Source organism: Mesoplodon mirus, assembly GCF_964341445.2.
Source record: "Mesoplodon mirus genome assembly, chromosome: 11".
NCBI classification, from domain to species: domain Eukaryota; kingdom Metazoa; phylum Chordata; class Mammalia; order Artiodactyla; family Ziphiidae; genus Mesoplodon; species Mesoplodon mirus.
Window position 1 is genome coordinate 8474008 of NC_138987.1, and position 13380 is coordinate 8487387.

At 35.6% G+C, this 13380-nt stretch overlaps 1 protein-coding gene across 4 annotated transcripts in view; it reads right to left on the reverse strand.

The window, feature by feature from the left end:
- Positions 1 to 13380, reverse strand: part of PPFIA2 (PTPRF interacting protein alpha 2) — a 389170-nt gene that overhangs the window by 318749 nt on the left and 57041 nt on the right. The window lies entirely within an intron of this gene.

Here is a 13380-nt window from a genome sequence, read left to right on the forward strand (position 1 = left end):
CTCTTCTGGCTGATTTGCTTCTCTTTTTTCATGGATTGCATTTTAATATTAACTATCTCATTTTGACTTGCTGACTAGTCCTGATAATTCAAAAATCTTTATTCTCATTCCCAGATTCTTACAGTTAATATGTTGTATATTTAACAGTCCAACTTTGTGCTGAGTGCACTGTTTGGTACATAATAGGCAAGTCTTTGCTGAATGAAATGTACAAAAAGAAGAATGAACAAATCCAGATATTCTAACTACCAACCCATATTGTTTTTATTAAATAATGCCATGTAGCGGTTTAGAAAATAGATTTTAAATATATATGTTGAGACAGCTCACTTTGCACATATATATATCCACTCACCCAAATGTACGCATAAATTCTCCATGCACACATTCACAGAGCTTTGAAATATCATATTAAAGAAAATAAAGGTATATTCCAAGCAAACAAGACAGATGTTCTAATGCTTTTCATCCGGTTCACTTTACGTTAAACACTTTATACCACCCCAGAAGAAATAGATTTAACTGATAGGATGAGAGAAATCATGATGGTAACCAACTCTATGCAAGGACCTTTAGGATAACATTACCATGGTTAGCTTGGAATAATAAAATAATTAAAACAATTAATTTATATGGATGGACACTCCATTCATAATCCCATGTTTAAGATTAGAAAGATTGCAATAACACAGGAACAAGGGCAATATTACGCAAAACTGTGGAGTGGACTAAACTAATCTTTAGACTATTTCTTTCTTTTTAAAATCTCTACTGCCAAATTGTCATGGTAGCAAGTACATTATTTCCTCCTTAATTATACTTTTTCCAAGAATTTTCTTTGGAAGCTAAAGCCAATCACTATCCTGTTTTATTTTTTATTAAGAGCAAAAACAATGGCTCAACAGTTACCATTTATTGAATGATATTCTATGCCAGTCATAGTGCTGACTTTTACAAAACCTTCTAAAGGAGGTATTTTATTCCTCAGTTATATATAAAGAATCTGAGTCTTAGAAAAATTATAGCTTGTCTAAGGTCATACAGCTGGTAAGTGAGAAAGTCACTTAACTTGAAATCAGGTTTATCTGATTGCAAAACCACACTGTAACTCAAAATTATATCTTGGCACTGCTTTATCCACCACTGATTTTAATTCAGTACAGAATATGAAAAGGGGATTTACACATGATTGATTGATTGATTTCATACATCCAAAAATGTTTAGGTGGCTGGCTATCTGATGAACTATTTATTTTAATATTGAAGTGTTCAGATTCTCCTAATGGATCAGTTGTGGGTTGTGAAAGACAGAAAATAATCCAGTACAACTGCAAGTCCTTTGACCTGAGCAGTTGCTCAAGTTTTTGGCTTGATCAGTGGAAGAATGAGATTGCCACCAACTAAGATGGAGAAGACTGCCAGAGAAGCAGGTTTGGGAAAAGTTCAGTTGCTCAGCTTTACACATGTTAAGTTTGAGGTTTCTATTAGTCATCTAAATAGGGATGTTACAAAGGAAGTTGAATATACAAATCTGGAGCCCAAATTAGCATACAGACTAAAAACCAAAAGACTAAAATGAAGTCCTCAGGAAGTGAATGTAAATAGAGGAGAGAAGAGGTAAGAGCCCAAGCCCTAATGCACTCCAACAGTAAGCATCCTGGGAGACCAGCAAAGGAGAATAAGTAGAAACAATCAGCAAAGTAGGGGGAAGACCAAGACAGTAATGCGTCCTGAAAGGCCAGTGATAAACCTGAATACAAGGGGTGAGAGTGATCATCTGTATCAGATGTTGAGAGATAAATTAAGATGAAGATTGGCCCTTGGATTTAACAATGTGAAGGTTGGCTTGGTGGAGGGTTGGAAGAAAAGCTGATTGAAGTTAAGTTTAAGATAAAATGGGAGGAGAGAAATTGGAGACTGTTTATACAACACTTTAAAGCATATTGTTGCAAAGGGAATTAAAGAAGTGGGACAGTGGCTGGCAAAGAAAGGAAGGAGAGAAATAAGAACATGTTGTGCTGAGGGAAAGGCTCTAGTAGAATATGAAAAACTGATGATGCAGAATGAAAAGGGGCAAATTTCTGGAGCAATGCCCTTGAGTAGAGAGGAGACAGAATCTATGAGAACAGAGACTGTCTTTAGAGAGGAAGAGGACCCCATGTTTGATAACAGGTGGAAGGCAGAGTACGTGAGTCCCTATGCTGGTAACTGTGGTACGAGTTTGTGCAAATCCTCGGGAACTTAAGAAGCAAGGCTATCAGCTGAGGGTAGGTTGGGGAAGGGTGTTTTGAATGTTTGAGAAGTGAGAGAATGGTATGAATTAATCATGTAGGGGAGAGAGAGAATATTGAAATATAACCATATTAAAGAACATAGCTTAGATATGTAAGCAAATCAGTGGACTTTACCTCCTTAAATTAAAGGTTTTGGCTATAGATGAGTGGGTTGAGAGAAGCTACAAAGTTTACAGCGTGGCAAAAAGCAGTTTACAATGCATGCGCCCCTGAGGCAGGCAGTTCCACAAACTGATAAAATGAGGGACCAAAAAAGTAAGCCATGCATCCAAGTTCATTCTCTCAGACTGGCTTACCCAGGAAATCATTTATCCTTGGAAGAGTACAAGTTAGGTCAGAAGTATTACTTTAATGGGATCCCTGCCACATGGTATAGAGGGTATTTCCCAGAACAATCAATCCTCATTCTCTCACTCCTATATTCTTATATTTCCACTATATTTTTTTCTTGGACATCATGAAAATAGACATCATTTAACCCAGTTTTCTCCCAATTTATCAGCCAATTCTTATTTCCACTCTCTCCACACCTAACCAAGAATCTATGGTCTATTATGACTTCCATTTTCTTGCTGATATCATCATCCTATTTTCCTAATATACTTTTATTTGATTCATTCAGTAAAGAATTGTTTTAATCCAATCGTCCATCTTCTCTGCTACAACCTGAGTTGATGTGTGCTGCTGGAGCACATCATACAACCAATGCACTTTCAAGCTTGCCAGGCTCCACCTCAGCAGTGCTCCCTAAGCTGCCTGCCCCTCATTATTTCCCTCTTTCTCCTTTCACAGCAGCTCAATAAACTTTTCTCCAATCTATTTAAGGCCTTTATCCCCTGCTTGCTCACTCACCCTCCACAGATTAACAGTAGTTTTATAGTGAAATCCCTTTCTTTATACGCTTACATGTATTTGCACCTATGCTTATCTTTTTCTCTCATCTCAAAGTCTGAGACTGATACTTCTATTTGATTTTGTCACAACGAGAAAGAGAAGCTTCCTGGCAATTTCAGGTCTACAGGGAATCTTCTTAAGCATCATTGACAATGGCTTGCAATCTCTTTTCTGGGACTGTCTCTTTTACGGATTTCCCTTGATTGTCCCTTTAATGCATCCACATATTCACTCGCCTCTAAACTTACGTTGCTATACACTATCTCCAAACATTATTTAAAATCTCAGATAGTTAGAGGCATAAAAGACCCTAGCAATCATCTAGCAACATTAGAATCTTCCAACATTAGAATTCTCTAGGGAGCTTTAAAAAATACCAATATTTAGGCCTCACTTCTAGTGATCTTGGTTTAATTAGTTTAAGGATGCCAAATTAGTATTTTTCTAATCTTGTTTGTTTTTCAACATACAAACAAGATTAAGGGATCACTGACATAGTGCAATTCTTTTATTTTACAGTCAAGTTGAATATAAGAGAGATAACAATATCCTGCTCTTCTTGGTCATACCATGAATCATTCTGAGCTAACTAGGGCAGAGCATCTCAACTAGTGTGCTGCAAATAGGTTACAGGTGTGCTGCAACACCAGTTTCTCAGTTTCAGGGTGACTCCTCAAAGTCTGGGACTTGCAGAGCTCCTGAGGTGCTCAATTGTAGGCTTGAGTATGCTCCTCTGTCTACATTACTGTGATGTAGAAATATCATGATTTTCTCTTTGTGCCATTATGTGAATCAGGTTGAGAAACACTCATCTAGTGTACCCTGGTCCTCAAAATTTGCTGGCTAATATTTCCTCTCTGGGAAGTTTATCTTTTCACCTTGTTCTCCATTAAATTCCATTTTTTACGTTTACCCTCTCTTCTAAATCCAGGTCATCTGACTAGTTTTGTGTTATTAGTACATTCTTCAGTGCAATAATTAAATAAGGAATGAATGATTAACCACCACTTAGGGAATGACCTCAGCAAAACTTCATTTTGAACATATTGACAGTGAATTATTATTACTGAATCACAACTTCTTAGCTATAAATGTAGACAGACACCTAAATGACTACGGTCAAGTCACAGTTTTGTAGCTTGTTGATTAGGAGGCCATGCAGACACAGAATTAAGAGTTTATTATGTCATGATAAATTGTGGGCATTTATTAATTCCTTCAATTTATCTGCCTTGTAATTAACATTCACCACATATAAATAAATGAAAGGAACATAAATATTAACATTTCATAACAAAGGCAGAAATCTGTATTATAAATGCTTTGATTTAATTATCAAAAGGACACATAATTAGTAATATGATTACAGTGTCTTGGACAGCATTATATACACTGGAAACCCCAGTCATGCAAAAAATGTTAATTTGATTGAACTGATTAGATGCAAGGAATTGGATATGTCTTTGAGTTATGATTGTATTATCATTAAATCATCAACTCAGTACATGGGCTCTAGGGTCAAACAGATCCAAATTCAAATCCCCATGCCTCTACTTTCTTGACCAATAAAACTTTGAGTTAGCCTCTCTGTCAGTTTTCTTTCTCTGAGAAGTGGAGATTAAAATAGGTTTTAACTCATTGGTGGTGTTGTGAAAATCAAGTGAGATAATGTATGTAAAGCCCTTAGTGTCATCGTTACCCTCTCACTCAGAATCAAATCTCCTTTCTAAATTTTTTTTTCACCAATAGATTGTATTGCCTTTCTTGATTGCCTTCTGTTACCCAGAATTCTCTTTTTACTGAAATTCAGGATCCAGATCCAGTGCCCCCTCTTCTATGAAGTCTCACCAGTCCAGAATCTTTTTTATTTTCACTCCACTAGTCTGCACTTCAATTGTAGCCCTTAACAAGGTCTGCAATAGGTGAGTTATTAGCATATTGGTACACCTGTCCACTCAACTAGGAGATCCTAGAAAATGTGAATTGTGTTCTTCATACAGCAGCCTATAAGATCTGTAAATATGTGAATCAGACCATTCCATTCTCTTTCTCTCAACTCTTTAATACTTTCCTATCACACTTCAGAGAAAACCCTAAGTCCTTTCCAAGTCTACAAAGCCATGCAATATTTGATCATGGCCTTGCCTGTTTACTTCATGCCATTATGCCCCTGCACACTATCCAGTGGCCACACAGTCTCCTTGCAGGCCCCAAAATATAATGTCAACTGAAACAGTGAAGATCTACTGAGCAGAAGCTATGAGTCACATGCTATTCTAGGCATTTAGGGTACATTGGTGAATACAATAAACAAATATCCTTCTTTGTAGAGCTTCCACTATAGTGGGAAAGAAGTGCAGAAACCACCAACATAATAAGTAAATTATATTGTACCCCAAAAAGGAATAAGTGCAATGGAAAGAAGTAGAGTAGGGGAGGACAAGAACTAGAGCAAGGGAAGAAGAGATTAGTCAGTTGTGATTTCAAATCCCATATTAAGCATGTTCACCCCTTAGTATTTGCAACTGCTTTTCCTTTTGCCTGGCTCTCCCCCAAGCCCACCCAATATTCATATAGTTTCTTCTATGAATTATTTAAGTGTCTGCCCAAATGTCAACACTTCCAGAAGTCCCTATCTGACGAGAGTGTAAAAAGTATACTCCCAATCCCCACTGCAGCTCTCCATTCCCTTAATCAGCTTTATTTTCTTCACTTCATTATATATCTATATATTTGTTCATTTTATGATGAATATATTTTTTTCTGTTTTATTAACTGTTGTATTTCCAGTGCTTAGGACACTATTTGCCATAAAGTTATCGTAAATATTTATTAAATAAATGAATGCAGGTAATAATTAGCTTCAGCTAATGGTTATTAAATGTAAAAGGTAGAGCCAAGAAAACTGAAATTTAATCACCAATATATTATCTCTCACTAATTGGGAAAACATTTCATATTAAAAAGTCCTGCTTTTTATGCCCATCACACTTTTATAGATAACAATAACCTGCCAAACTTCTCTAAATGAGATCCCTCACTCATTAATTCAACAATTGTTAATTGAGTGCTTATAACATTCTAACTTCTGCACTAAGCACTGAGGATACAACAATTCAGAAGATGGATATAATTTTTTTTAAAAAGCATCTTTAATTATTAACAAACTTGCATATATATATATAATTATAAAAATCAAAACACAAAGATTGTTTGTGAACATCATCACACTGCTTCTTTTGAGTTAAGTCACCATTCAAAACTGGTGGGTTGAGAAAAAAAGCATGGAGAGGGGTGGTTAGAGTGGAACAAGGAAAACAAGCTAGGAGGCTGAGCAGGTAAACGCAGATGGTGGCTCAGACCAATGTGGTAGTGTGGAAGTTGGTGAGACCTAGCTGGACTCTAAAAATATTTTGAAGGTAGATTTGGATGTGAAGGAAATAGGAGACAAGCAAAACTTCAAGAATTTTACCTACCACAAATGGAAGGATGGAGTGGCCATAAACTGAGATGGGAAGATTATGGTTGGATCAGGTTTGTAAGGACCATCCAGAGCACAGTTTTCAACATGTTGAGTTTTAGATATCTATTAGACATTCATGAGGATATGTCAAGGAGGTAGTTGGACACAGGAGCTTGGATTTCAATGGCGAATCCTGGAAAGAACTATAAATTTGGGAGTCTTCAGTGTATAGGCTTAAGTGTATAGGAGTAAATGTAGAGAGAGAATCTTCCAGGACCCCAATATTACAGAATCCAGTGAAATGAGGAAGGACCAGCAAAAGAAGCTAAAAGGCTAAAAGCTAAACGGAGCTAAAAGGAGGCGCCAGTAAGCATCACACTAGGATTGGTGTTTCACTGGTGGAGCAGCACACTCTTATGCTCCTGCTTGAAGCAAGAGCCTCCCATCTAGAGCAGGGAGGCTTTTGTCCAAGCTGATAACTTGGACAACAAGCCAGGTGGATTGAAAAAGGAGGTGGCCTTTTCCTGGCCAACCAGGTCACATAAACCCACAGTGGTGACCAATGAAGTGACAAATTATCACATAATTATTATCCTATTCTGACTTTAATGGAAGGTCAGGATGGGAATATACCAATAAACAACATGTGTTTGCAATTTGATATAGAGTTCAACACCAACACCAAAATAATCTGGAGGGCTAGATGTCAGTGCTAAGGGGCATAATATAGATTCTTTGAGTAAAATGTTGATATAATCCAGTAACTAGTAATTTAAACTTTTTTCTAAATGGAAGAATGTATGTTAAATAAAATTAAATGTGGAAGCCCACAATATAAGATATACAAGAGTGGGATTTCTTTGAGGCAGAGGTAGCAGAATCAGAGACCTGCCTGTTCAGAGTCCCTGTTGGACTGTCCTTGGGGCATCTTGACACAGTCCTAGAGTCCTGGTAAACATGGCTTAAAAGCACTGGCAGAAGCTTAAAAAGAAAGCAGGTCAGAGATGAAAAAAATTGGCATTTGAAGTAGTCAGGGAAGGTCTGGGAAAAATGGACCAGATAGAACAGACTGAGCCCAGGTTGTCAATACTTTGGATTTTCCCCCAGAATTATGACATCTCAGTTATAAAACCTCCAAAGCTAAAGAAAACATACTGGGGACAACCAGGGTCATCTAGCAATAATGTTAAGTAAATTATAATTTAAAGAAAGAGAGAAGATTTATAGTCTAGAAGAAAATAAAACTGATGTGAATAAGAATACACATATACAGTGAAGTTTATCCATTTCAGGAATATATTAATTCTAAGGTAGAGAATGGACTTGAGGATATGTGGAGCAGGAAGGGTAAGCTGTGACAAAGCGAGAGAGAGACATGGACAATATATACACTACCAAAGGTAAGGTAGATAGCTAGTGGGAAGCAGCCACATAGCACAGGGAGATCAGCTCGGTGCTTTGTGATCGCCTGGAGGGGTGGGATAGGGAGGGTGGGAGGGAGGGAGACGAAAGAGGGAAGAGATATGGGAACATATGTATATATATAACTGATTCACTTTGTTATAAAGCAGAAACTAACACACCATTGTAAAGCAATTATACTCCAATAAAGATGTAAAAAATAAAATAAAATAAAGAATAAAAAAAGTTTTTTAAAACAAAAGGAAAACAAGACAGTGAATATGCTCTTCCACAACGAATTTGGGAAAGACAGTAGTTGCAATGAAGAGCACGCTTGATAATGAACCTCCAATTGCATCCAATATCAATCTATTTTAATCAAATGGGAGATTAGCCTTCCTGCAAGCACTAAGTGGAAGTGTGAATAGAAAAGCAATCTTGTAGGGTCCCTGAAGAGGAATGTTCCAACTTATTTAGAGATAAAAGACTTTCAGGAAGTATTCAAAACAGTGAAAAAAGAGACACTCAAAATGCATGAACTAATCTCAAAGAGTAGATAAAAAGGAATAAGTGTCATGAGAAATACAAACTGGTATTTATAAATGCTCATTAAAGTGATGAGAACTTAGGCAATTTTAATGGCTTAAAATGATATAGCATTAACTTCATCCATCTACTACATAGAATTGAGACATTATTTTTTCTAAGGCTGAAAGATATATCACTAGTTTACAAATGTGAGCAGTGAAATGATCTGCCAAAGATGTCAGAGTAACTTACCTTTACAATATAAGACTCCCACTACCACCTGTTTTCAGATTGTATATCCAGTATATCCACAATTCTATCCGGTGAGTATGTGAGTACAGTTCCTAAAACCAGATATTTGAACGAAGAACAAATGTCCTGATGATTAAGATATGTATCTGGACATTTTCTTATATAAATTTGATATAAAAACACATGACAAGGAATGAAACTCACTCATTTTCTCCTCCGACTAGAATTATGTAAATTATATAATGGGAGGGAATTTTGTTTTGCTCATTGCTGTAACCTTAAGACTTAGAACAGTGCCTCACATAAAGTTACAACTCAATGACTATTGAATGAATGAAGACCAGTTAACATACACAAACCAAAGTGACAACACTATTCCCTGGAAGTCAGTAAAATGTCCATTTTAAACAAGCTACTTTGCATAGTAGAATTGTAGACTTGCACAGGTAGGAGGCCTCAAAATATATATTCACTCTTTAGGAAAAGAAAGACATTAGTTATTCCCAATATATAAATAATACACTGAGTTTTTGGTGAAAATAGAAAGATAACAGTATTTGGTAATCAAAACAAACCATAAAAATTAAGGAACTAATTTTTAAGTTTTTTTCTTTTTTTCAGTTTTAATATTTTTTATTGAAGTATAATTGATTTATAGTGTGTTAATTTCTGCTGTACAGCAAAGTGATTCAGTTATACATATATATACAATTTTTAAAAAATATATTTTTTCCATTATGGTTTATCACAGGATATTGAATACAGTTCTCTGTGCTATACAGTAGGACATTTTTGTTTATCCATTCTATATATAAAAGCTTACATCTGCTAACCCCAATCTCCCACTCCATCCCTCCCCCTCCCCTGTCCCCCTTGGCAACTACCAGTCTGTTCTCTATGTCCCTGATTCTGAAGAAACTGATTTTTCTAATTTTACCTAAGCCAGTAATCATCAGCGGTGATTCAGGAAGGAGGAAAGCTTTAAAACATGGTTAGGTGGCATAAGGTTCTTCCACTCAACCTAAAAGTAGGCCAAAGTAGTTAAAACCAAACAAAACCAAAAAGTATACAAGCAAAAAGAACCACAGGGTTGGTTAAAATTCAGCTTGCAGGTAGGTGATCCAAAAGAGAAATGAGTATTTAATTTTGATTTCTTAAAAGGACTCTATGTGTGTGTCTGTGTGTGTATAAAATGGGAAAGAGAAAAGGAAAATCTTGCATCCTAAATAAGCTTATCACAGGTGCAATCATCCTTGTGTGATTACTATGTTGTAATTATTCATTTGATATAAAATATAAATGTTCATATAATTATTCATTATTCATTATTGTATACAAACCTCCAGCCACAGTGGTGTAATTTCTTCCTCTCATATACTCCCAGATGATTCTGTTTAGTTTTATTAGAAGGCTTGTAACTGTATTTCTTACATTAGACTTATTTGTATATTCATCACCCTCAATTCACTGTCAGTTCTTTTAAACAGCATGTATAATGGCTTACTAACCTTTAGCATTAATATAGTGACAGTTGAATCATAAAATGTGACAGACAAATCTGTATTTTTGTATTTTCACCTATAAATTAAGACTGTAAGCCTCATGAAAGTAAAGATCCTTATTCACCACTCTATTTTCTATGCCTCAATGTTTAAAACAATATCTATTGAATGGTTAATTTAAAAGATTTCTAATTTTTGTATTGTTATGAAGAACCATAGACATTAGGATAAATAGCCTGTGTTATTATGATATGTTAGTTTAAAAAACTTATACAAGAATACTTTAAAAAGTAGAATTCAAGTTAGATAAATCAGGACACCAAGAAAGTTTTTGTGGAAATGGAAATTATTATGTGCTAGCTAAAGATATCATGTTTTTGAGTTTGGAGTCTATTTTCAATAGAGAAGTGTTAACCACATCATTTTCCATGTGATGTGATGAAAGTAAGACTGTGATATTGGGGTTAAAAAAGGCAAATTTTACTTAGTGCTCTTTTATCTCCTGTAAACAAGTCAGCTAAATTTTGGGCACTACTCAAATAGCTGCATAAAAAGAATAATAAAAAACACACAGACATACAACCTAAAACAATATTCACTATTTTCTTGATCAAAACACCAATAATCCTTTATATTGAATCACCTATTATTTTGCACTAATTGGTTATTGTGATTAATACATCTTCCCCTTGCCAAGGGAAAAGATTCCATGTGAAACAGTGAATAGGAAGGAACAGGTTCAATGGAAGAGACAGGTAGGTTGAAAAATGGATCTTCATCTCTACAAACACTAAAGGTCAAAATACACTCTTCCTAGTAGTTGACAATCACATGCCAACTTGCAAATCCAAAAAATATAGAGTAGATATATGACTGTTACTTTCTGTATACCCTATTTTTTAATTATTAATTTCTTAGGTTCCGAGCCAGGCCAATCCTATAATCTGTACGTTGCTTAGCACTTGTCCCAAGTCACAATTTTATATACAATATCTAATCGTGATAAGGATGATGATGAAATATCTTAAAGGTTTCCCCCTCAAATTCTACCAGAGACAACAATGAGAATTTAGACAATGACATACTCTTTACTGGTTTTGGCCTTTCACAAAATTTTGATAGAAGTAACAACTTCTAAGATACAGGTTGTATAAATTTAAAAGTCTTTTCATATGTTAAATATGATATCAACTTGCAAAAGTGAGGGAGGTTAGGCCATCTTGCAATGGGCTACCTTATTAACAAAACACTTTAGTAACTTAAATATTCAGTTAAAACATGAATAATTGGGCAAATTTCATGTAGAATGACATTAACTCTGTTAAAGCATATAGGTAATGATGCTATGATGTTGTTCATATAAATTAATCACTGTCTGAAGTGGTACTAGAGTTTACCCCATGCTTACCACTGTCTTGCAAAGAGCTGTCCTGTGTCATAGAGAAACTTGGCTCAAAACTATGGTCATTTAAATAAAAGTTCATGACAGTGTGGGACATGTCACTACTGTGTACTTATACACTTTAACTAGGGTTATGGTTGGGGTCTAAGCTTATCAATCTCCATAACTGTGATAGGTCAAGGTTGTCTGTAATATGTCCAATTTGCATGGACATGTCCTAAACACTTGGAAAGAGCTGTGAATGAGGAATTCAAAGCCTATATTTACATCCTGAAACAAGAAATTTAGCAAGAAAAATTATGCTTGCCCTCAGATTCATTACTGAAATTTGAACTCCCTTCGGATGGCACCCCATGAACACAGGAAAACTCAGTGTGATAGGAAAGAGCTGAAGGCTGTGTATTAAAAACCTTAGCTGGTATCATAGATACATTAATGTCACGACATGATCTTCCTTGCAAGGTTCCTTGGTCAGACTTAGCAAAAATCTCCCAGCTTAAAAAAAAAAAAAAAAAAGCCTGAAAAAAAGCCCCAAAGAGCTTTCAAAATTCAGCCAAAGTTGACTGACATATCTGTAATATCTGAGAGGAAGCCTTATCACATTTGGTGAGAGGGTGATACACAGCTTATGCACAGGCCACGAGAGCTGACAACACATGCGTAGAGCAGGGTTCAGGATGGGATACAGGTGAGTAGGAGCATATGTGTAGAGAAGTGGATTCTATCTCTCCACTATGCTCTGGTGCCTCTCAGATACAGAGCCCAACATTCTCCATCTCCAGTCCTGGCAAACTTTTCCTCTTTTTTGCTCTTCCTCTATTTTTCTTCCTTTTATATCCTTTCTCTCAACTTCTTCTATTAGGCCAGGAAATTTGTTGATCTCTAGTGTTCTGGTAATTCAGTAATGGTCATTAAAAATTTTCACAAGAGCCAAAAAAAAAAAAAAAAATCACCTGGCTTGGATTCAGATGGCATGAGTTGAATCCTGGCTCTGATACTTTGTATAGCTGCTATTTTGTGTCCCTGGGTAAGATTCTTGGCTTTTAAAGTCATGGTTTCTAAGGCTGTAAACTGGCTACAATAACACATACCTGAGAGAGTTCTTGAGAAGATTGTATTTGAACATCTTATTTGAAAGTAACTAGCATTATAGGTAGTAAAATAAAAGATTTATTGATTTCATTTATATTTCTATTATTCTCCAGTATTTTTCTAAGTATTATTGCTATTTCCTGATTCTTTCTCTCTTTTATTTTTACTCCCCATAATCCTTTTATGTGCTATATATTAGCTGTTTGTGATAGAGAGAAATGTGATGCATAAGTCACAGAAAGAGGGAGGACCAATTCTCAATAGCAATCATTCTCAGATTTCATTAAAAACCCAAACATAGAGCCTTACTTAACTGAGAGAAATGTCTAGTTCCCATAGCAGGATATTTAACACTAGATTTTGTTACTCCTTTTCTAAGTTAGATTATAAACTCATGCTGATACCATTTATAGCAAGTTTGTAAATGTAATGTACACATCTTACCTACTACAGGAACATTAAAGCACGTGGAGAGGACTTATCCTAGGTCAAAAAGGACTTTAAAGCTACCTGAAAGAATTCTTCTCTGTAAATTGAAAAAGAAGCTATTTT